At 50.2% G+C, this 24826-nt stretch overlaps 3 long non-coding RNA genes across 4 annotated transcripts in view; 1 reads left to right on the forward strand and 2 right to left on the reverse strand.

Moving 5' to 3' along the window:
* Positions 1-12144, reverse strand: part of LOC311600895 — a 64069-nt gene extending 51925 nt beyond the window's left edge. Inside the window, exon 1 of the long non-coding RNA XR_014780396.1 lies at positions 11583-12144. This is a non-coding gene — a long non-coding RNA (uncharacterized lncRNA). The remainder of the gene's footprint in view (positions 1-11582) is intronic.
* Positions 3883-5840, reverse strand: LOC311600907. 2 transcript variants are annotated; one of them, XR_014780405.1, is made up of 2 exons: positions 5726-5840; positions 3883-4014 (listed from the first exon to the last, which is right to left on the reverse strand). It is a non-coding gene; the product is annotated as an uncharacterized lncRNA (long non-coding RNA). The 2 variants fall into 2 exon arrangements; XR_014780406.1 differs by having other exon boundaries at positions 5690-5785.
* On the forward strand, positions 6559-18794 carry LOC311600910. Its single transcript, XR_014780407.1, has 3 exons — positions 6559-6679; positions 17929-18110; positions 18542-18794. It is a non-coding gene; the product is annotated as an uncharacterized lncRNA (long non-coding RNA).
* The last annotated feature ends 6032 nt before the right edge of the window (positions 18795-24826 follow it).

The following is a 24826-nucleotide window of genomic DNA, read 5'->3' on the forward strand; positions in this document are numbered from 1 at the left end:
GTCTTTGTATTTGTCTGTGTGCCTGTGAAGGTCAGGGCCCGTTTCTGGTAGACCGGCATTGCCAAAACGGATGCACTGACGGTTCCTCAGTCCAGTGTGCCAGAAGTCGTTCCAGACCCCACTTGGAAGGGGATTAGGGCATTGTATTCCACCCTTCCCCAGTTGGAAGAGGCAAAGCAGGCTGCTCCTGCTGGGAAATGAGCCTCTGCCTCATCCTTGGTTTTGCCTTCATTGGCCTGGAAGACTGCTTGTCTCTGTCTGTGTGGTTAGTTCTTTCTGTGTTTCTCTGTCTTTCTGTGACCTGGTACTTGACTGAGATGGGACAGATTGTTGAGACTTCCCTTTCTCTCATGACAGACAATTTTAGGGATGTTAAGAATCATATACACTGGCTGGAGAGATATCTCAGAGGTTAAGAGCACTGGCTGCTCTTCCAAAGATCCTGAGTTCAGTTCCCAGCAACCACATGCTGGCTCACAGCCATCTAGAATGATCTGATGCCCTCTTCTGGCATGAATGTGTATATGCAGGCAGAGGACTGTATATATATATTAGATAAATAAATTGTTTTTTATAAAAAAGAAAGACTCATGCTCATAATCTGAGCATACAGGTTAAAAAATGAAAACTCATTAACTTTCTGAAGCTCAATTTTGGAATGGGCTGGCTGGCTGGCAGCGCTTTAGATCTATAGACAACTGAAAAAGTTAAGGATGTAAGTTTCCAGTCTCAAACTGGCCACAGAGACCCAGTACCTTACACCATGGTCTGGGAAGATTGGATTTAAAATCCCCTGCATTGGGTGAAGGCTTTTTTTTTTTTTAACATCCACAGGAGCAGAAGCAAACCAGGACCAAGTTTACAGTTCACAAAAAGAGAGAGGCGGTGGGAAACAGACATGAAACCAAACCCACGGCGCCGAATTACCCAGTTGTTCAAGGGGGGCTGGAGAAGATCTTATTTTTCCTCTTCCCTATCTTTCATCTCCCAATCCCGTCCCTGAAGACCAGCCACATGTTCCAGTTCCAGGTCAGGCACACAAAATGGAGGGGACAGGAGGGGAAGGAGACAAGGCCAGTTTGGAGCAAGAGGAGGAGGTCAGGATGGCTCAGACATCAGGATGCAAAAAGCAGACCCAACAGGTGGTCCTGACAGGACCTGAAGATTCCACCATCTTGCCCCTGAGGTGTGTGAGGCCAGTGGCTGACAACCAGCGCCAGCCACATCACTGTTGGCCACTTGCCTCTAGTGCTCTCTCCCATAAGAGATCTCAGAATGCCAAATTCCCTGATAATCCTAGAGAACTTACTGATTTGTTAGATTCTGTTTTATTCACTCATCAGCTAACATGGTACTACTGTCAGCAACTCCTTAAGGGCTGGTCCACTGAGGAACGGGAGCACATCCAGGTGGAGGCCTGGAAATTGGTTCCGGGCAACAATAGACAACCCACTGTTCATGCGGACACCATCAGTTATGTCTTCCCCCTCTCGTGACCCAGATGGGGCCCCGAAACTGCTGAAGGTGGGGAGAAGCCCAGAGTCTATCAGGAGACTCTGTTGGCAGGTCTCAAATTAGTGCCTTGGAAGATAACCAATATAGGTACAATAGAGGATGTCCGGGAAAAAAAAGGAAGAAAGCCCAACAGCTTTCCCATAAATGAATTATGAAGCCTCTCAGACAATACACAACCATGGAACCCAAGGCCCAGAGAACAAGGTCAAGGTGGTCATGGCTTCTGGTAGTCAGGCTGTTCCCAATATTAAACTGCAGAGGGTTGAGGGGATGAATGACAAGTCGATCCCAGATTTTACAGTAGTGGCAGAAAAAGTTTATAATAACAGGGAACGCCCAGAGGGAAAGTTAGCAATGGCAAATGACAGGCAGACCGGAAACCTGGCAAAGAGTCTCCTCGCCACACACATCAAGGACCAAAATGAAAAACAAAAGAGATTACAGCGTATCGCTGGAGGCCAAGGTAAGGAGTCTTCCAATCGGGCACCCAAACCCAAGGAGAAAGGAGTGTGCACAATGTAAGGAAGAAAAACCGCTGGGAAAAGGACTGCCGGGAAAGGAAGAGCCCGTGGCCGGAAGCCCCGATTCTAGCCGCAGATGAACTCAGTGAGAGAAGGTGGAGACGGTCTGAGGAAGACTTCTGGAGTGAAACTGTGAGCAGGACACTCTCCCCAAGGGTCAGCTGGTCATTTGCCAGGGAGGTGAAGGGTGACTTGACACTCAGAGGACTCTCAGAAGACCCTGACTATACGTGCTGCCTCGGCAAAAGTGGCTTCTGCGCTGTCCTCCAAATATAACCTCACTCAGAACCCAGACTGGTCCTGGTGGGCATGTGACAACGGATAGGATATGGACTAAGAATCGGCCTCTGTCTTGCTGTCTACTGTCCCCACAGCAGGAAGGAGGGACTGCTTCCTCCCTCTCATGGGGCTCAGTGCTCAGGACTCTCATGGCTGAAACACTGAGGCCACTTCCTAAGGTGACCCAGCCTTGTGCCGACACTTGCTTCTGGATGAGCTGGCAGGAAGTTCAAACTCCTCTTTCCTGGAGAATGAAAAATGGAGGCTGGCGAGGTGAGGCACTTGCCTAGAATCCCACAGCCAGCCAGAAGCCCACTTGATCTTGCTGCTGATCCCTGTCCCTGTCAGAATAGCTTGACTTTCTGGTGGAGATCACCAGCACCATTTGTATCCTGCTTAGAAATGAAAGTACAACTGGGTGTGGTGGAGCAGGCCTTTGACCCCAGCACTCTGGAGGCAGAGGCAGGCTGATCTCTGTGAGTTCAAGGCCAGCCTGCACTAGAGAGAGTTTAAGGACAGCCAGAGCTGTTACACAGAGGAACTTTGCTCCTCCTGAGTGGGCTGTGGCCTGTGTCAAGCTGGGGACAGGACACAGCCCTGTGCACCTTAACAGAGCTCCTGCAGAACAGCCTGAACATGCAAACAGAGACACAGGCACAGGAAGGCACTCACACACATATTCACACATCTAGAGGAACACACACAGGCACACACATACATACATATATACACACATGGACAAAAATATACACACACACAACACATACAAACACACCAACACACAAACAAAATCCAGAATATTTGGTTTTATCAATAAAGACTCAGGAACAGAAACCATGAAAAGCAGTGGGACCCTGGCTCGCTCTCTGTGGCCCCCTCCTTAGAGTGGGGGCCCTGGGAGTCACACCTTTGTGCCTTGTTGACTGTTTGCACCTGCTCCAGGACAGCAAAGCTCCTACAGCAAACAGCGATAAGAAACTGCCTCACAGTCACAGCCACAGGCCAGCCTGATCAGGGCAGTTCTTCAACTGTGCTCCCTCCTGCCAGGTCACTGTTTGTGTCAAGGTGACAGCTGAGGCTGACTGGGACACCCAGGAATCTGGCTAACACCTCTCACCAAGAAGAACAAGACCAAGACAAAAACAAAAACTCAAAAAAACAAACAAATAAGAACACTAAATCACACCACAAATAATAACTGTCATTCTCTCTTGTGGACTATAAACCTGCAATCTTCTCAGAAACCCCAATCCTTAGGGAAAGGGCATGTACAAAACACTTTAGTGACATCCACTTTGATTTCATCAACCTGAGGCGCCTCTGTAGCCTCACTGTGATCCCACTTGTCCAAAGAGGAAGAAGACAGGGAGGGCAGCTGTAGAGGAATGTTAATTCAGAACATGGCTGCTCTGGGAGGAGATCACATCCAAAGACCTTCTAGGTCTGGGTCATCCAGCTGGAGTACAGACAGACCTTAACTCCAGGGGACACAGGCAAGCACATCTCTGAGTTCAAGGCTAGCCTGCTAGTCAGCACGTTCTAGGTAAAGAAAAGCTTAGGTCCACTGCTGGTGGTACATGCCTTTAATCCCAGCACTCAGGAGACACAGGATGCAGAGCTCTGAGTTCAGTGAGGCCGTTCAGTGGATCAGTGAGTTGCGAGGCAGTGCAGTGGAGTTGAGTTCCGGGTAGTTCAGTTCCTGGAATTCAGAAGAATTTTACTAAGAGAGTTTTACAGAGACGGGTTGAAGAGAGATCAAGCCAGACACAGGTGAAGATAGAAGAAGCCAGACAAGGAGCCAGAAGATTAGAACAGATTGCTAGAGCTAGTGTGAAGCCTAGTAGAGCAATTCAGTCAGAAGCTGAGAGAAGCCAGGTTGCATCAGTATGGAGAGGAGTTTGTGCCAAGACAGCTGAGTTGAACCAGACAGCCAGAGTTCAGAAAGAGCTAGAAAAGGTGAGCTTACTCAGCAGTGAGTCTCAGTGGCTGAGAACATTCTAGGCCTAGATTAGAATGTACATAGGCTGGAAGTTTCCATGACTAGGCCTAGGTGAGCAGACAGAGGCAGTACACCTCCAAGATGGCAATTACCTCAGGCAAAGAAAAGTTACTTTTACAGAAAGCATTCTTAGCAATCTTCTGAGATGGACCTTGAGAGCCACATGTCTATATGGTTAAAGCCAGGACAGGGCACTGTGTCTCTCCCGTGAGGAGCCACACCCACACCGGGGACTGTCTTCCTCTCTGAATACTTCTCCTCCTCACCCCTGCTGTCCTCCCCTCGGATGTCTTTAAAAAGATCTCCAACTCTGCTCAAAATGGCTATGCCTGAAATTCTTTTTGGCATTGAAGCCACAAATCCCGGTTTGGCCTGAGAGGAGGCTCATAGACACTAGAGGAACTCTTAAGGCTGCCAACTCAGGGTGACAACGTTAAGCCCTGTCTCTGTCCCCTCTCCACTGTCCACAGGCTCAGAGTTGAGGGTTACAACAGTTCAGCAATGGAAGCAGGACACGGGTGGTGACCTTAGAGAGGTGCCTGTGGACTCAGGCTTTGTGCCTCGGTTTCCTGTTTGCATTCTTTGACCTGAGCCCTGGAACATCAACACGAGACTGGAATGCAAATGGGTTGGCAGCAGATGTGCCCACCACTGCCTGGCATGGGGCATGGTGCAAAAGAATAAAATTTTAAAAAAGAAAGAAAGAAAGGAGCTGGGCGTGTGGAGCATGCATGTCATCCCAGCACTCTGGGAAGCAGAGGCAGGTGGATCTCTGAGAGTTTGAGGTCATCGTGGTCTACGAAGGGTGTCCAGGATAGCCTAGGCTACCCAGAAAAACACTGTCTCAAAACAAAACAAAGCAAAAACACAAATAAATAAGAGTACATCATTTATATAAGCTCATGTTATAACAATATCAGAACACAGATCCCCACCCCAGCCAGCCGTCTCCTAAGGAGTTTTGGGAAACAGAGGTGATAGGCCCCTTCACACCAGCCTGACAGGTGGGTGGCATCAATCACATCATTTTTCTCATTTTCTCATTCATAGATGCCAACCCACAGTGAGGCTCCCCATTTAGGATTCCTCCTCTGTCCAGGCTCAGAGACCCTGGCTCCCTCCTAGGAGACACAAGGCCCTCGATTCAATCCTCAGCTTGACAAAGTAAAATAATAATGTAAAATAGAGGCTCAAGCATGTGGAAGTTGGGTCATACACTCTCTCTCCACACACCTCCAAACTACAGAACCTACAGAGGAGGTGCTTGTGAAAGCTCTGTGAACAACTCAGGACAGAGCCTCCAAGTCTAAAGCGACATTCTCCAAAATCCCTTCCAGGGTAAGTAGATTCCCACTAACCCCAAAAGCCAACTCACCAGCTGACCCCATCAAATACAGAGAAGGCGACTCACATCCCTGCCTAATGCCTCTGTCCTATGGCTGTCACTGAGCAGATGGGAAGACTGTGGCCCCTCAAGGAGACGACTCATCAGAGGTCCAGCTTGGCCATAGGAGCCCCAGGGTCTGAAATGATGCAGCCCACGGGCTACTCCAGACAGGGCATGGGGCTCCTGAGTCCCTCCACGAATCCCTCAAGCTCCAGCTGCTCCAGCCCTCTGCCTCAGCTTCCCAGCATTCCTTGCTGTTCGCTTAGGCTCCGGCCAGTCCTCCCTACAGCAGCCGAACGCTCATTGGGCACCACTTACATGTCTCCGCCCACCTTTCCTCCGTTAGCCACACCCCTTAGCTGAGGCCTTTACTCTGCTCCAAGCTTCCGTGTTTTTCTTGCTCTGGCGCCTCTGTCCACAGATTCCCTGCTACTCCTCCTCCTCCTGCTCCTGCTCCTCCTCAACTTCCTCCTCCTTGTTTTCGTCCACTGCTGCTTCTCCAACTCCTCCTCATCGTACTCCTCCGCCTCTTCACCTCCGCCTCTTCGTCCTCCCACTCCTTCCACCCCGTTAGCCACACCCTTTAGCCAAGGCCTTCTCTCTCCTCCATGCTTCTGTGTTTTTCTTCCTCTGGTGGATCTGCCCACTGATCCCCTCCTCCCTCCCTTCCTCCTCCTCCTCCTCCTCCTACTGCTCCTCCTCTTCCATTTCCTCCTACCTATGTACCCTCCTGGCGTCGTTCCTTCTTTGGGTGCAGTTGGGTCTGGTGCTGCCCATGTCCAGAAGGGTCTGGCCCAGCTCGCTGCTACTCTGACGGCCTCGCTTTCCTGTTTTGTCAACTCAAGAGACCCATTCGTGTTCCTGCCGTTGAGCGCCCACCCAGCAGCTTCTGGAATGATACCAGAAGGCTTGCAGGTTTCCTGTGGTCAGGGACAACCTGGGAGCATCTTCTCATACGGGCTCTTACATCTCCTCTAGGTAAGCCCGGGGGCAGCCCTTTCACCTCTGAGTGAAGCTCTCCCCTGCAGAGTGCGACTGCTAACTGCACAGCGCCAGTACACACATGACCGCTTTTGAGTCACGTACACACATGAGCACTTATGGGTCACGTACACACATGACCTTTCCTGGTTCACATAGAGTCTCTTCTGTGTGCTAAGCCATGTGGACAGACACGGGAGCGAGACAGCAAGGTCCCCCTCCTGCCTAAGCAGTACTCACAGTGCAAAATCCTAAACGTTCGATTTTACCGATAAAGACTCAGGAGCCAGGGGCTTGGGAGAAAGCCTGCTACCTCAGAGAAGCAGAGAACGCACCCAGCTGCCTTCCTACTCAACCTGCATCCCAGAAGGAAAAGCCCTCTCTGTATCTCCACTCTGTCTTCAATACCCTTCAACTCTGTTCCTCCTTGTGGTGTTTTCTTAGGTTCACTCCCCGTCAACTAGTTGCTGGCTCCTCCTCCTGACCTACCAGTGGCTTTCCTTAGCTCTTGCTGACATAAAGCTCTTGGATTAAAGGTGTGTGCTAGGGCTGGAGAGATGGCTCAGTGGTTAAGAGCACTGCCTGCTCTTCCAAAGGACCCGGGTTCAATTCCCAGCATCCACATGGCAGCTCACAACTGCTTGTAACGCCAAGATCTGACACCCTCACACCAATGAACATAAGTTAAAATTAAATAAAAGATTTTTAAAAAACAACAACAAAAAAAAGGTGTGTGCTAGGGCCAAGCCACAGGGCAAAAGAAAGAGGTTTTTCCCAGTTTAGAGTCTCAGAGTTAGCAATGGGATCAGTTGTCTGCAAAATATCCCACCAGTCATACACACACACACACACACACACACACACACACACACACACGAAGTGAATCACACGCAAACATAGGTACATTCATGCACACTCCTACATGCACACACATATACCACACCACATACACAAAGAGGTACACACACAGGCACATGCATACACACAAATACACCCCCACACACAAACAGACATACACACGCATATACACACACAGTCATTCCATCACATACACACTCTACCATACACAGCACACAGATACATACATACATACACACATATGCACACAGACACATACAAACATACATGTATACACACACAAACACAGGATACACAACACACCCCCATGCACACACATTTGAACAGACACTTATACACACACCACACAGAAACACAGGCACACAGGCACATACTCCTACATATATCACACACATCACATACATGTGCACACACAAATACATGTAAACACACAAAGGGAAAAGTTCACTAAAGATGTACATGGGAAGCAACTTGACCACAGGAAGAGACACAGGGAATTCTCAAGGCTGTGACATGATCCCCGTCATGTAGCAAAAGCTCAGCACACTACTGTTCTTCTCTTTCCAAAATCATAAAACCAGTCTGAAAACACACACCAACAGAAACCCGTTCCACAACGTGTATAACATTACCGTAAAGATCAAGGGAAATGAGGGAGGACCCAGCTCCATGCCCAGAGCTCATGTAGGTGTGACAGGCAGGTGTGCTGGCCCAAATGGTCCCAATGCTGCAGGTTCGGAGACAGCCAGGTCTCTGGGAGCTCAGTGGCCAGCCAGACTAGCCAAATTGTTGAGTTCTAGGTTAGTGACTGATCCCATGCCAAAAAACAGGATGGAAGGCTGAGGAGATGATCGGCTGAGTTCGGGACTTCAGGATCCACATAAAGTCTGGGTGTGCTGCCATGTTCTTGTAGCTCTAGTGCTTGGGCTGGGAAGGGAAACCAGATAGATCCTCCTGGGGGACTGGTAAATCTAGCCAGGATATCAACTTCAGGTTCAGTGAGAGACCCTGTCTCAAAAATTAAGGTGCAAAGTAATAGAGAGTACCTCAGGTTGGGCTCTGACCTACACACACACACACACACACACACACACACACACACACACACACACACACGGAAAAGGGAAAAGTTCACCAGGCTGGAAGACTTCAGTTAGTCTGTGTGGAATGTCTGGAGAAAACCTGACAGGTTTCTGCTTGACCCTAATTATTTTACTCTGTATGCCTTTCCTCTGTGACTCTTTGCAAAAACAGTCAGAGACAGTTGTATATACACTTGCAGCCTCTTGAGGAGAGAGGTGTGTGTACTACAGCCTGTCCACTTTGATGAGAAAGAAGGTGGCAGATGATGACACTTTGCACAGGCAGGAAGCCTATCACAAGCTATAACTTCCTGCCCCAGGTGTGGGAGGAGAGCCCCAAACTCACACTGTGCTGCAGGAGCAGAAGAGACTCCCCAGTTCTATGCTGTGTGTCCATTAACATATGCTAATCCTGTTAGCAGTGTCAATATGTCACACAGGGGAAAGGATCACACCTCCCACCCCATGTCCCCTTCTACCCCTAACCTTCCTATTTAAATTGCAGTCTCTAGAAACCACTATGGAACTTTTAGCTGCATGTCCTTCTTTTATTTATAATTTATTTTATTATTGCTATTGTTTGAGACAGGGTTTCCCTGTGCGCATCTGGCTGTCCTGGAACTCACTGTGTAGACGCAGCTGGTCTTAACTCAGAGAGCCACCTGCCTCTTCCTCCCCAGTGCTAGGATTAGAGGTGTGAGCCACACCACCCACTACATGTCTTTCTTTAAAAAAAAAAAAAAAATCTCTAGTTAATAACCAGGCAGTGTAGTAACAGAGCAGGGGTTTTGTGGCTCTAAGACTTTCCAGAGTGACCCTATGTGCCCGTCTCTGACACCATGGTTGTCATATCCCAGGCAGACATCCTGTCATCTCATTGTCCTCAGTGAGGACGCAGAGTTAGATGACAGGGGAACTTCTGGAGACATCATGGGAAGGGAAAGAAGTTCCTGTCCTGTGTCCTAGTTCACTTTCTGTTGCTGTGATCAACACCATGACAGAAGCAAGGAGGGGAGGACAGGGTCTGTTGGTTGTTGGGTGCACTCCGTCACCAGGAGAAGCCAGGCAGGAGCTAAAACAGAAACAGGAGTAGAAACCATGAAGGACAGCGGCCCACTGGCTCGCTCTCTGTGGCCACCTCCTTAGAGTGGGGGCCCTGGGAGTCAGACTTTGTGCCTTGTTGACTGTTTGCACCTGCACCAGGACAGCAAACCTCCTACACCAAACAGCGATAAGAAACTGCCTCACAGTCACGGCCACAGGCCAGTCTGATCAGGGCAGGTCTTCAGCTGTGCTTCCCTCCTGCCAGGTCACTGTTTGTGTCAAGGTGACAGCAGAGGCTGACTGGGACACCAAGGAATCTGGCTAACACCTCTCACCAGGAAGAACAAAACAAAACCAACCAAACAAGAATCCCACCACAAATAATAACTGACTTCCCTCCCCTCTTGCGGGCTATAAACCCGGAATCTCCTCAGAAACCCATTCCTCAGGGAAAGGGCATGTACAAAACACCCTCAGAGCAACCTTAGTGGAGTCCAGGTTCATTTCCTCACATTGTAATTCCACCTGAGGCACCTCTGATCCCACTTGTCCAAGGAGGAAGAAGACAGGGAGGGCAGCTGTAGAGGAATGTTAATTCAGAACATGGCTGCTCTGGGAGGAGATCACATCCAAAGACCTTCTAGGTCTGGGTGATCCAGCTGGAGTACAGACACACCTTAACTCCAGGGGACACAGGCAAGCAGATCTCTGAGTTCAAGGCTAGCCTGCTAGTCAGCATGTTCTAGGCAAAGAAAAGCTTAGGTCCAGGCCTGGTGGTACATGCCTTTAATCCCAGCACTCAGGAGACACAGGATGCAGAGCTCTGAGTTCATTGGGGCCGTTCAGTAGATCAGTGAGATGCGAGGCAGTGCAGTGGAGTTGAGTTCTGGGTAGTTCAGTTCCTGGAATTCAGAGGGAGTTCTACCAGGAGAGTTTTACAGAGACAGGTTGAAGAGAGATCAAGCCAGATCAGGTAAAGACAGCAGGAGTCAGAGAAGGAGCCAGAAGATTAGAACAGATTGCTAGAGTTACTTTGAAGCCAAGTAGAGCAATTCAGTCAGAAGCTGAGAGAAGCCAGATTGCATCAATCAGCTAGGAGAGGAGTTTGAGCCAGGACCTCTGAGTTGAACCAGACGGTCAGAGTTCAGAAAGAATAGCCGGAAACATCCTAGGCCTAGATTGGACTCTTAGATTAGGAGGTTAGAAGCTTCCAGGACTAGGCCTAGGTTAGCAGATGGGTGGCAGTTAGCCTCCAAAACTACAGTTACCTCAAGCAAATAAATGTTACTTTTACAGGAAGCTTTCTTAGCAATCTTCTGAGATGTACCTTAAGAACCACATGTCTATATGGTTAATGCTAGGACAATTTATTGTGAGTCTTTTGATTTATTATCTTAGTAAATCAGTGGTCAGTCCTTAACCTGCTATATACACAAATAACCACACAGAGAGGCTAGGATCTATTTAATTAGCCTAGCGCACAATGCTGAGCAATAATTACTCCATCCTAAACCTCCAAGCAAGTCTAGCTTCCTCCCATTCAGATTTCCCACATTATACATCTTCTTCACTCATCTTCTAGGTCTGGTTCACTTCTCCTGATGTTTCCTGGTCCTGTCGCCGTGCACCCCTCCTGTCCTTCCTGCTCTTTCTCCTCCCCTCTCCGGACCAGGATTTCCCACCCTATCCTCTGTATTGCTCAGCATTGGCTAGTTAGCTTTTATCGGCAATACAGGGAACAAATGGTGACGTGTTTACACAAAGCTGAGATATAAATCTTAATATAAACATCACAGCGCAGTGTCTAGATTCAAACCAAATAATGGGATGGAGAGCTCAGCATTGGAATGAACAAGGGTAAACTGTACCAGTCCACAAAAACATGCCAACCCTCCCCGTGAGTAGCCCATGCTCACACTGGGATGTGTCTTCGTCTTTCTTCTTGAATACCTTTCTTCCTTACCCATCGTGTCCCAGCCTCAGATGTCTTTAAAAAGATCTCCAACATCTTTGCGGGGCTGTGCTAGCCCACGACTTTCATCCCAGCACTCAGGAAGCAGAGGCAGGCGGATCTCTGTGAGTTTGAGGTCAGCCTGGTCTACAAATCAAGTCCAGGACAGCCAGGGCTTCACAGAGAAACCCGGTCTAGGGAAAGCTTAAAAACAAAACAAAACAAACAAACAAACAAACAAACATCCCTCCAACACTGCTTCAAACTGGCTCTGCCTGAAATTCTTTTTGGCACTGAAGCCACAAATCCCACTTTGGCCTGAGTGGAGGCTCATAAGACATTAGAGGATCTCTCAAGGCTGGCGACTCAGGGTGACAACATGAAGCCCTGTCTCTGTCCCCTCACCAGCGTCCACAGGCTCAGAGCTGAGGGTTAGAACAAGGCTTCTCCACCAACATAATAAGTGAAACTGAGGAAGGAGCAGGAAGGAAGGACTGTTTCCTCCCGTGGTGCTCAGTGTCAGAGGCCTCATTGTTAAGGTCTAAACAACAGTTGCCATAAGGTCACACCATGCGGCAGATCTCACGTGGGAGGTTTATTGGGAGAGGGCGTACAGAGGTCGCCTCTGGACAAGGGTGGAGGGAAAAAGAAAGGGGGGAGGGGTGGGAGAGGAACAGGACGTTTATAATGGAATGTGGCACGAGGGCATGGAGAGGACATGTGCTCCTGCAACACTGGGAATGTGTGGAATGTCAGCTGTTAGCAATGATGTACGCTGCTGTGGGGGGATCCTGGTGCAGTTAGCAATGATGTACGCTGCTGTGGGGGGATCCTGGTGCAGTTAGCAATGATGTACGCTGCTGTGGGGGGATCCTGGCGCAGTTAGCAATGATGTACGCTGCTGTGGGGGGATCTTGGTGCAGTTAGCAATGATGTACGCTGCTGTGGGGGGATCCTGGTACAGTTAGCAATGATGTGCCCTGCTGTGGGGGGATCCTGGTGCAGTTAGCAATGATGTGCCCTGCTGTGGGGGATCCTGGTGCAGTTAGCAATGATGTGCCCTGCTGTGGGGGGATCCTGGTGCAGTTAGCAATGATGTACGCTGCTGTGGGGGATCCTGGTGCAGTTAGCAATGATGTACCCTGCTGTGGGGGGATCCTGGTGCAGTTAGCAATGATGTGCCCTGCTGTGGGGGGATCCTGGTGCAGTTATCTATGATGTACGCTGCTGTGGGGGGGATCCTGGTGCAGTTAGCAATGACGTGCCCTGCTGTGGGGGGATCCTGGTGCAGTTAGCAATGACGTGCCCTGCTGTGGGGGGATCCTGGTGCTGTTAGCAATGATGTATGCTGCTGTGGGGGGATCCTGGTGCAGTTAGCAATGACGTGCCCTGCTGTGGGGGGATCCTGGCGCAGTTAGCAATGACGTGCCCAGCTGTGGGGGGATCCTGGTGCAGTTAGCAATGATGTGCCCTGCTGTGGGGGGATCCTCGTGCAGTTATCTATGATGTACACTGCTTGGGGGGATCCTAGCGCAGTTAGCAATGATGTGCCCTGCTGTGGGGGGATCCTGGTGCTGTTAGCAATGATGTACGCTGCTGTGGGGGGGGGGTCCTGGTGCAGTTAGCAATGATGTGCCCGGCTGTAGGGGGATCCTGGCACTGGCCATGGAGGTGCCTGGTTGCTAACATTCCTCCTTTTCATTTTTTTATAAAGAGGAAGAACTAGAAGGCTGTGGTGGTGAGGAGGGGATAAGAATGTAGTGCTCTTTACACCACTTCCTGCTGTCTGGGGGGTGTCGTCATCTTCCGCGTACTGTCCGTCCTCACCGTCAGCACCAGGCTCTGTGGCCAGTGGTTGGTAATCCTGTGAAAGTAACTGGCTTTTGTTGAATTAGAATTTTTTTAAATTTGTCATTGGAGAAATGTAGAAACGAAACTGATAGAGCCGGGTATAATTAGTAAAAGCAGAAAAGCCGGGGGTGGTGGCACACGCCTTTAATCCCAGCACTTGGGAGGCAGAGGCAGGTCGATCGCTGTGAGTTCAAGGCCAGCCTGGTCTACAAAGTGAGTCTAGGACAGCCAAAGCTACACAGAGAAACCTTGTCTCGAAAAACCAAAAAAAAAAAAAAAAAAAAAAAAAAGGTAATACCCACTTTGTATGGGAAAGGTCCAGGGGTTGGAGGCATTGAGTCAGTTCTTAAGTTTTTGAAGGTCTGTTTGGAGTTGTTGGATTTTGGGGTTTTTATTTGTTTGTTTTTCATGGGTTTTGTTTTTGGTTTTGGGATTTTTTGCTATACCCAATTGGTTGACATAGAAGCAGAATTCCTCTTGGAGGAAGGGGCAAAAACCTCCTTTTGCAGCTCTAAGAAGATCTAGGCCCCATTGCTTCTGGACTACTACTGTAGCCAGGGACTCAATTTCTCCTTAAAGACTGAGTATAGTTTGGGCCACCTGCTGGACGTCCTGGGAAGAAAACTGGAGATACAGGGTTAGGAGTGGTCAGTCCTGCTGTTCCAGTGGTGACACACGCAGTTATTCCTGCAACATCCAGGAGGGGCAAGATCTGAACTGCCCTTTTATTATTGAGTCCATAACCTGAATTAGTAGGGGGCTCTTCTCCACGTATCACCCCCAGCTGGGGGAAGAGAAACGTTAGCATGTAAACCAATCAGCAGGCACGCAGTGATGGTAGACCCGAGTACCGTAAAGAACAGAGGTGTTATGGACTGCGGGGCACCGGGGCTGAGATGAGTTATCAAGGGTTATGGCTTTGTTGCAGTCTAAGGAATTTAATGCTCCTACAGAATGTGCCCCGGATGCCTTAAAACAGTTTACCATGCAAAAGAGGGTGATATGAAAAAGTTAGGGAGTCATGGCAACACCGGGGTCAGGGTAGTTGGTAAATGTTGAGGTAAGGTTATGACAGGGTCACTGGCGAAGCTGTGAGCTGGTTCCAGGAGGAACGACCAGACCAGCAGTCTCCAAAGCAGCCAGGTTGGGTGGCATTAATAAGCCCGTAGGCTAAGGTCAGAGTCTGCAGCAGGAGACAAAAAGGACAGGTCTGTATCATTTAGGAGGGGGATATTAAAGAGGCAGTGACTCTGGAATAGTGTGATTACCTCTTTCCTCTCCTTCCCCTATCTCCAGGGGTTGGATAATTGGGACATATTTTCTCTACATATTAATTGTGCTTACTGGGTGCCTGGGGTTGAAGTGATGGTAGACTTTACAGCCGTGCCCATTTCGCCCCTGGGATTCCACGGCTCCCTGATATAGAAGTAGAAAGTCTTATCTCATAGACAGACTTGAGAATTAGGGCAGGGTTCCAGGAATGGTGAGTGGCACTGGCCAGGCCAGTATGTGCAGCCTCCATATCTGTCTGGCTACTCTTTACAGTAACATTCTGTCCGATCAGAGAGGAAGGAGACCCCCCCAAAAAAAAAAGTCATTAAAGGAAGGAGTAGATATGGGGGTGATGAGAATTCTAATTGGCTCCTGACAACCTGCTATGGAGCAATTTCCAGACCCTATTTGGAGTGCCGGTTATCAGGGAGGGTTTCTTGACCCTTGAATCTCCATATCTAAGAGTTATCCTGGATAGAAGCAAACAGGAAGGAAAGGAGAAGGGAAACGTATATCCGGTCTGGTAGAGTCAAGCATGGCTACCAGAATGAAGGGGAGTTCTCCTGGATCTGGGGACAAAGTTGCTCTTGGTGTCCTCTGAAACTTTAAGTTTCCTGTTGCGGTTGATATGTAGAAAGGGAAGTTCTCTTCAAGTGGGGGAGAAAAGGGCTTGAGGTGGGATAGGTGGCTCCAGGGAGAGAGGCCCTCAAGCTCAGCAGCTGTGGGGGTCACACACATTACCTGCCATTTAGGGGGCAGGGGGGAGGGACAATGTTGATTGCGGATGAACCATTGGTGTGTGGCCAGGGTTGACAGTGGTCAGTGAAGTTCCATAGGAGGAAGCGGAGATGACAGGCTAGGGAGGGAGCCAGGGAGAGGCCAGGCAATACCTAACACATTTGACTATGGGCATGTGGGTAAAGTCAAGGTGCCAGTCAGTCCTGGGGCGACAGCCTCTAGCCTGGTGGGTAGGAAAAGGAGGGGAGCTATGATATCTGGAGCTGGGGATTTGGGGACGGACATCTGACAGATTTTACAAGGGGTAGTAAGTAATAGCCCTTAGGAAACACAAATGCAGTGCTAAAGAGATGGCTCAGCAGTTAGGAGCACTGGCTGCTCTTCCAAAGGACCCAAGTTCAATTCCCAGCACCCACATGGCAGCTCACAAACTGTAACTCCAGTTCTGGGCAGGGGGGGGGGGGTCCAACATCCTCACATAGACATACATGCAGGCAAGAACACTAATGAAATAAATAAACAAGTAAATAAATAAGAAATGCAACTCCTCAAGGGTGGGCTGCAGGTGGGTTTTAACAAAGTGAAACAAGGCTTGACTGTTAGGAGGAAAGATGTGCTGTTGATAGGACAGAATTTGACCAGTGCCAGGGTTGACGGAGGGGCCCTCCCCTGGGACTGCACCTGGTAGCTCTCCCTCAGAGTTTTGAGTATGCTCAGTCACCTCTCAGTGGAGACAACACAGACATTGCGAGTTGGAAGCAATTGGGGTGCTAGATGAAGCCAGTCGTGGTGCTCTTGGGGGCCCCTGTGCAGGAGGATGGGGTTGGGAGGTCTGTAGGGGGGGGGTTGGGAGGTCTGTAGGGGGGGGTTGGGAGGTCTGTAGGGGGGGGATCTAACATCAACTTGTGACTGCGTCGCTCTGATACATACAGCAACTGGAAATGCACAGGCCTCTGCGATCTACAGCTCGCCCTCGGCCCTCAAGGACTGCATTCTAACACACATCACCTTGGTGGTCATTGTCATCATGTAGTCATCATGGGTGAACACATGGCACATACCAGACACGCTTCTAAATGCTTGCCTTGTCCAACTGCATCATGGTCATCTTCATGCACAGGAGAAACTGGGGTTCAGGGAGGACCCTCGTCCTTTTTTTTTTTAATTATTTATTTATTTTTTATTATATATAGTGTTCTGCCTGCATGTATACCTACACACCAGAAGAGGGCGCCAGATCTCATTATAGACGGTTGTGAGCCACCATGTGGTTGCTGGGAATTGAACTCAGGACCTTTGGAACAACAGGCAGTGCTTTTTAACCTCTGAGCCATCTCTCCAGCCCCTCATTGTCCTTTTTAAAATGACACAGCTTACTGGGGACCCCAGGCTGCCTGTGCCCAATGTCCCCAGCAGTGCTCAGCCCCTGGTTGCCTGCACATGCTCACACCTGATGACCCCTGTGTGTAGCTGAGTCTTAATGCACCCTTCCCTAGGCTCTCTGCCTCCACATTTACAGTAGGGGGCGGTCAGCGGGCCTTCAGCAACAGGACTAAGATCCAATGAGAGCTGCCCACAGGCCCTAGGCCTCCTTCTAGGAGGTGCAGTGGTAAAGTGGCAAGCACTGCCACTTCGTGGGGCTGACAGTGCAGTAGGGGAAGCAAGACAAGAAGGCTGGAGCTGGCGAAACAGCCCATGGTTAAGAGCACACACTAATCTTGCAGAGGACCTGAGCTCTGTCCCCAGCATTACATCAGGCAGCTCCCCTCTGCCTTAACTCCAGCTCCAGGGGGATCTGACACGTCTGACCTCCACCGAAGCCTGCACTCAACGTGCACATACCTACATAGACAGACAGACAGAGAAACACAGGCACCTGAGTAAAACAAGTGCTTAAGAAAAAAGAAAAAGAAGCCAACAAGTTAGTATATAACTTAGAGTTGTGATGGGAATACAGTTTTAGAGAAGGGATAAAGCCGTATTGAAAGGGCGTTTGAGTGTGTCCTACAAGGGTAGAGCTCAGGGTCGGTCCTCTTGGGGGCAGCAGGGTAGGAGGCTGCGTTCTGGTGAAACTGAAGAAGCATGCGCCGGGGGACCAGGCCAGCCGGGAAGAGCAGGAGCCTAGACTGTGGGCGCTCAATAGGTTGTGAGTGCTAAGTCAGCTCAGAGAGAAAAACTCTTTCCTCCTGCCAGATGGAACGTGCTATAGAAAAATCTATGCCCCCACAATGCCCATGGGCTTGAAAGATTTGACTTCAGCCCATGGTACTGTTGGGAAGTGGCGCCAGATATAAGGTAGAGCCTTGTGCAAGGAAATTAGGACATTGGGGCATGCCCTACAATTGGGGCGTTGGGGCCTCTACTTCTGTCTTTCCTGCCTTCCTGGCTGACGTGAGGACAGCTTAGCTCCACCACATGGATCTCAAGTTGGTGCCGTGTCTTGTCTCCAGCAGGTGGCGCCAGAGCACGGGAACAGCTGTGCACCTGACCTGCTTAAGCTTGAAGTTTGGCTGAAACGGAACTGGCACCAACTTGAGATCCATGTTCTTTCCTTCCCTGGATCCAAATAGAGCGCGCCCATAGGAAGTGAGATCCTAGACCAGCATGGCCTACCAAAAACGAACACCCCACGGTGAGTCCCACCGAGTCCCAAAACGGTGAAGCGTACGTGGCTCTGCGCCTTGGAATGAATCCGTATTTCTGAGTGGAGGGGATCCAAGTCCCCCAAGCATCTGATGGCCTGGAAAAGACTGGCTCAGAGAGCAGTCTACAAATTAAAACAGGCAAAAATATCTATGTTGGATCATAAAACCAAGAGTGGTAGAGGCAGGATCTCACCTAGCCTTAGTTAACCCCAAGGAGTATACAGTCTTTTCCGAAAGGCACGGTCCTGTAGCGACTGAAGCCCTGTGCAGGTGTTGTGCTCAGGTGTTGTGTACAGGTGTTGTGCACAGGTGGAGCTGAGGGAGATTTCCCACAAGGAAGTGATGCCGTGGTTGGAGTCTCAGGGGTTTTGTTGGTTGATTTTTAATTGTTTGAGCCTCAGTCTCACTACTTACTCAGGCCAGCCTCCAACTCAAGATCACAGGCCTAACCAAGGTCAGCTCAGACGCCACGAGGTCGGATGTTTCCTCTCCCCACCCCATGGGGGGGCATGGTGGCGCCCCCACCACGATGTTCTGCCCTACCACAGGCCCAAAGACAGGGACAGCTGAAACCTCTGGGATAATCAGTATAAACAGACTGTTCTATCTTACAAGGTGATTTGTTTTAGGTATTGTGTCTCAGTACACCTGGCTGAAATAACCATCTTGGTATCTAATGCAATCTTTTCTATTTTAGTGACAACACCTTTCAGTTATTAAATGGAATGTTTAAAAGTTCCACAGCTGATACCAAAGCTAATACTGTCAATGTTGAAATCCCAGCCAGCTCCGACACATGGGAGCTTAGGACTTTATTTAATTGATTAATTCTATTTACTTCTTTATTTAATCCCTCCATGGTCCGCATTCCTCATACTGTAAAATAATGCTGACTGTGATGATGATAGCGGTGGTGGTGACAGCAGCAACAGTGGCTGCCTCATGGCATGGGCAGAGGACTGGTTAACATGCCGAAGCTCCCAGTAACAGAGCCTGGCACACCATGGTGCCTCCTCTGGGCTTATAATTAAATTAATCCTCTAACAATCTGCTCTTAGAGGGTAGAGACTGGGTTTGCCCATCCAGCCGTTTGTCTTGGTGTGTTTCTCAATCCCGTGCTGTGCTCCGGCTCCTCTTCCCTCTCCGTGAAAGCATTTGCCCTGAGTTCCTGATCTGTCCCCAGGGTCTGCCCCACTGTCCAGGTAGTAAACATTCTGTCGTGTTTGTGACCCGCGACTCGTTTCTCTAAGCCATGACGGTGCATCTTGGAAAGAGAGGGTGCATCTGAGAGATGTTCTACAGGGGACCGTTTGGGCTTTGATGCTGACTGTGTCCATGGGGGGAAAGGAAAATGAGGAGAGAAATGAGGAAGCACGTGGCATGGGACATGGCAGCTAGAGAGGGCACATGTGGAGTGACACGCAGGCCACTGTGCACAGTGCCCTAGTGCGCCAGCCTGGAGGGCTAGGCTGACTGACCATCTGGAGAGGCCCTTGTACATTTACCTGGTAATTGGGCTGAGAGGCTCCAGTTGAGACTGTGGGCAAGAACGGCTTCTACATATCCCTGAGTTTCCTCACCGCATGGCAGTTGCTGCTTTCTTCTAGGACAGCTCAGGCCTTCAGCATAAAAGTGACTAAAGTAGCCGGGCATGGTGGTGCACGCCTTTAATCCCAGCACTTGGGAGGCAGAGGCAGGTGGATCGCTGTGAGTTCGAGGCCAGCCTGGTCTACAGAGCGAGTCCAGGACAGCCAAAGCTACATAGAAAAACCCTGTCTTGAAAAAACAAAAAAAAAGTGACTAAATCCTTGAGGTTTTGGGTCTTCTGCCTGAGCAGTGGAAGCCATCAGAGACTTGCCTAGATGCAAGCAGAGAGGACACAGAGTTCCTGGCACTGGGGATGAAGGCAAATAAATTGCCCCACTGTGTTTTAAAAGCCCTCCCCCAAGCCACAGTCATGTCTCCCCCAGAGTCTCTCTGGCCAAGCTGGCCCTACTGTGTGTGCCCATCCTCCCTACCCCAGTGGGGTTTCTACAAGACACACAAGGCAGATGAGTCCCCTGTGCCACCCTCCGGGATCCCTCCCTGGAATTGCACCCTCCTCCCTTCCCCGTCACCACCCTTATTTTTCTGGAGCATAGCCCACCACCCTTTGGGGACTCACACTTCCGAGCTTCCTCATAAAACGGTCCTCTTCCCCAAATGCCAGGACGTGGATCCTGTTCCCGTTAGGGCTCAGCCCAGCTGTCCTCTAGGTTCTCCTACACCTGGTATCCTCTCTCCATCCCCCTGTCCTGTGCTATCCGCGAAGTTGTGCGTGCTCACGTATCGTCCCTGGGGAAGAATTCTTACCATCCCCGTATCCATGGAGCCCACCATGGTGCCTGCCTGCCTTGGTAGTCCATAAATGAATTCATGAACAACGGCTTCCACATGGAAGGTAACTGTGTGTAATTTAGTTCAGAAAGACATCCAGCCTTCCCCTCTTCAGAGTGGGAAGCGGGCAAAGGAATAGCAGACAGTTGTCCTATCTTGGTTTTTCAGTCCGCCTCTGCTACTCAGCAGCTGGTGGATTTTCAGAAAACTCATTTCCCAGAGACTTTTTTTTCCTTGAGCCCAGTGTCTCACAGCTCCCTGCTTTAGGTAGTACAGAAAAGGAAGAAATCAGTTTGTGTCTTGGGTTGGTAGGGTTGCTCTGGGAATCCTATCTAGAATGAGGTTGGACTACAGTACCCGCCGTGTCCACCAGGTGACGCTATAAGAGTGCTTTGAGTACTCCCTGAGCCCCAATCTGCAACTCGGCGCGCGCGCCCTGAAGGCACAGCTCAGCTGGAGCAGCTGCCGGGCTTCAGCCAGTGCCAACAACTGTAGCTGGGCCCATAGGTGGCTGCCACATCAGAGCACTTCCTGCCTGTCTTTCAAATAAAGGAGAGTGGCTAAGGGATGGTCACTGTGTTTTGGCCCGCAGCAACTTAGGAGGGTCCTTCCTGTAAGGTGTGCTTCCTGAGTGGAGCTGAGGGGGGAGCTCTCATGAGCCCTTCCAATCCCAGTCCCCTGGTGAGGGCAGGCGCTTCAGGGGAGTTAGGCTTGAGGAGCCAAGGCTGAGTCCTGATCTTTTCTGACTCCAAAGTAGCTTTTTAGCCCCTGATCTACCACTTCTAAGTGGGCCAACGGTTGGGTCGAGTGTTTACACTGTCTTTCAGCATAGGTACTGCCATGAGCCCAGGTCACGTCTCTCCCTCACTCTAGCTCAGTGGCTCCTGTGCTCCCTGAGACTCTAGGGCACTACATGGCTTGGGGTACATGGATGCCTGTCCTGCACCTTCCAGGTGGGCTGTGGGATCAGTATAACCAAGCCCATGGTCTCACTGACCAACCTGGAATTCAACTTGAAAAAGGCAATACTGCCCGGGCCAGCTCTCTTCCAGCTTGGGCAAGATCTACCTCAGACGGAGTCAAGGCAGTTTGTGCTCCCACAGAGCTTGTGTGTCTCTGCAAAGTTGGTTTCTCTTGGGAATGAGACACGTGGATCACTGGCCACCTGAGAGGTAGGTGGGCAGGTAGGGCAGCAGCAAGCCCACAAATGCCCTTGAGCCCCCAGAGTACATACAGCTGCATAGACATTGGCAAGGGACCTGCCATGGCCCTAGAAATAGCTACACAGGGATGCTATCAGCAGGCCCAGCAGAAATATGAGCCCGGACCCCTCTGCCCCACCCCCACCCTCAGAACTGTGGGCATGGGCACAGATGTTTTGGAAACATAAGAGCCACAAGTGGCAGGTGTGGCCAGTCTGCCACAAAAAGGGCCATTTACAAGCAAAAACATAAACCACCTCTCCCAGCCCTGGCACCACGTGATTTCTTGGGACCTTCAGACTGAGCCTGTCCACACACCAACCAGACAGTGCCTTCTACCCACAACATACATCAAAGTAGAGCAAGGGCTACACTCAGCCCAAGGACACAAGCTCTTTGAAGACACCCCAACACTGGAACTGGGCAGCAGACTCTGCTGGAGGAGGTTGGGATACCCTCAGACACACTGTCCCCTTCAGTTTTAGGACAGAAGTAGAGCCTGTTGCACCATGGGAAGTGGGAGCTGATGGCTCCAAGAAGCAACTTGCATGCATTTGCATGACCAGTCTTCCTTTGTGCTTGGCTGACTGAGTGTGGAGTGCTTCAGCCATGAGTTGAGGTGCTAACAGACCATGGTGGCAGGCTCAGACATCTGCAGCCAGTGCTGCCCTTTGTCCTCCTTGACTAGCAGTGAGGCCACCACAGCTGCTTTGGGGGAGAATCCAACCCTCCCAGACATAAGAGATGGGGCCAGTCATTTGTGTTTTGATCCCTCTTCCCACCATCCTCTATTTTCCAAATCCTGACTCCAGCATGAACAAGTACACACACACACACACACACACACACACACACACACACACACACACACTTGATATGACTTTATAAATCCAGCTCCCCAAAACCTAGTGAGAAGAGACTGGCAATTCATAGTCTGTACAAAATAGGGATGAACAGGATGCAACCACAAATCCAAGCAGGAGACATTACAATCGCATTTTTAAAAAGATTTTTTAAAGCTGGGCGTGGTTGTGCACGCCTTTAATCTCAGCATTCAGGAGGCAGAGGTAGGCGGATCACTGTGAGTTCGAGGCCAGCCTGGTCTACAAAATGAGTCTAGGACAGCCAAGGCTACGCAGAGAAACCCTGTCTCAAAAAACAAACAAAAAAGATTTTTTAAAATGTGTATGAGTTTGGTATTTTGTTGGGGTTTTTTGCCTGTGTATATAAGTACATTGCATGCCTGCCTGCTGTTCTCAGAGACTGAGTCCCCTGGGACTGGAGTTACGGATGGTTTGTGAGCTGCCATGCCATGTGGGTGCTAGGAACTGAACCCAGATCCTCTGAAAGAGTAGCAAGTGTTCTTATTATTTTTGTTGTTGTTGTTATTTTTGAGACATGGTTTCTCTCTGTGTAGCCTTGGCTGTCCTGGACTCACTTTGTAGACCAGGCTGGCATCAAACTCACAGGGATCCACCTGCCTCTACCTCCCGATTGCTGGGATTAAAGGCGTGTGCCACCACACCCAGCTAAAACAAGTGTTCTTAACCACTCACTGAGCCTTCTCTCCAGCCCCACAATTTTTTTTAAAGATTGCATCTTATTTTAAATTATGTGTGTATGTGGGTGTTTGTGTGTATGTGCACGTGGGTGCAGATGCCCACAAATGTCAGAAGAGGGCACTGATTCCCCTGAAACTGGAGGTTAAGCTAATAGGGAGCTGCCTGCCGTGGGTGCTGGGAGCCACACTCAGGTCCTCTTCAAGACCACTACCCCTGCTTTGCCCCTGAGCCTACTCCAGCAGTCACAGTTTCTTGGATATGGTACTAACTAGCAACAACTCAGCTCAGAGGCCTGTCCACTGACCCCCTCACAGGCATGAGGCTGCTGTGGGAATGAGTTTGTTTAATCACCCCAAAAGCTTACCAAACAGTTCCCGATTCAAAAGGAGGAAACTGGAGCCTTGAAAGTTGACCCGCCCAAGGTCTGGTTGTGCTGAGAAGCTGAACACAGGGTCACAGGTCTCCCAGGCCATTCCCAGCCCCTTGCCGAGCTGAGGAGCAGGGAGGGTGTTTCCAGGCTGCAGGAAGGACAAGAGGATGGCAGGACATGATGACCACAGGTGCCCAGCAGTGTGCTCTGGCTCCGGCTCTGTGGGGAGGACAGTGGCTAATGCCAAGCCTGAGGGCAAGGACAGGAGACTGGCACACACCCTCCTCCAGGTCTGTGTTCTGTCACCTAACCCAGGGCAGCCCAGTCACACATTCCCAATTCCCAAACCACTGAAGAGAGTTCCCAATTCCTCTGGACACAGACAGCCCCGCGTGGCATTCTGAGCCCAGGTGGCTTCAGTCTGCTACCACATGGGGCTAGCAAGAGCACTCTTTCTCCATCTGCCAGTTTTCCAAGTCATCGTATATTTCGGCTTTATTGTTACAGATGGTTCACTCTCTGACCCATTAGTTTTTAAAGAGCAAAATTTAAAAGAATACATGCACTTTGTAGTCTCTAGTAAGTGGCACTAATAACACACCCAGAGGACATTTGTGTGCAAACCGGCGACAGAGGCTGCACAGGCTGGTGGGTGGAATCTTTGGGTTCATTTCCTCTGTCCTCGTGGGACTGCGGAACTGAACACAAGTGCGTCCATCTTCCCCTCAGTGGTGACACTTGCCATCCTTTACGGAGTCCATCTGGGGGCACTTAAGTGTCATTAGTCTTCTGGGAAACCTGGCTGTTGCTCCTAGGGGCTGCTGGTTAACAGATGGGGGACTCCCCAGCTGACTGGAGAGAATGGAGGGACTGCCAAGTTCCCTCTTGTCCCATATCAGGGCTGGGATGCCGGGCCATCCCAAGAGGCAGCGGGCTTCCCAGCTTCTGCATGGCAGCTCCTGAGGCTGCGTCCTTGCTTAGAGTTGAGGAGGGTGTATCCAAGGTGCCCTGGGAGCCCCAACTCCTGAGGCTGCGTCCTTGCTGAGAGTTGAGGAGGGTGTATCCAAGGTGCCCCGGGAGCCCCAAGACCTTGGTTCTAGTGCCTGGTATTTCTAGTCACTGTGACCTACAGATGACCTACAGAATGTCCGGAACCCACTGTTGCTGGAAGGGCCTGGCGCTCTGTATCTGTG

This window comes from Acomys minous (assembly GCF_964271855.1).
Source record: "Acomys minous genome assembly, chromosome: 1".
Lineage (NCBI taxonomy): Eukaryota > Metazoa > Chordata > Mammalia > Rodentia > Muridae > Acomys > Acomys minous.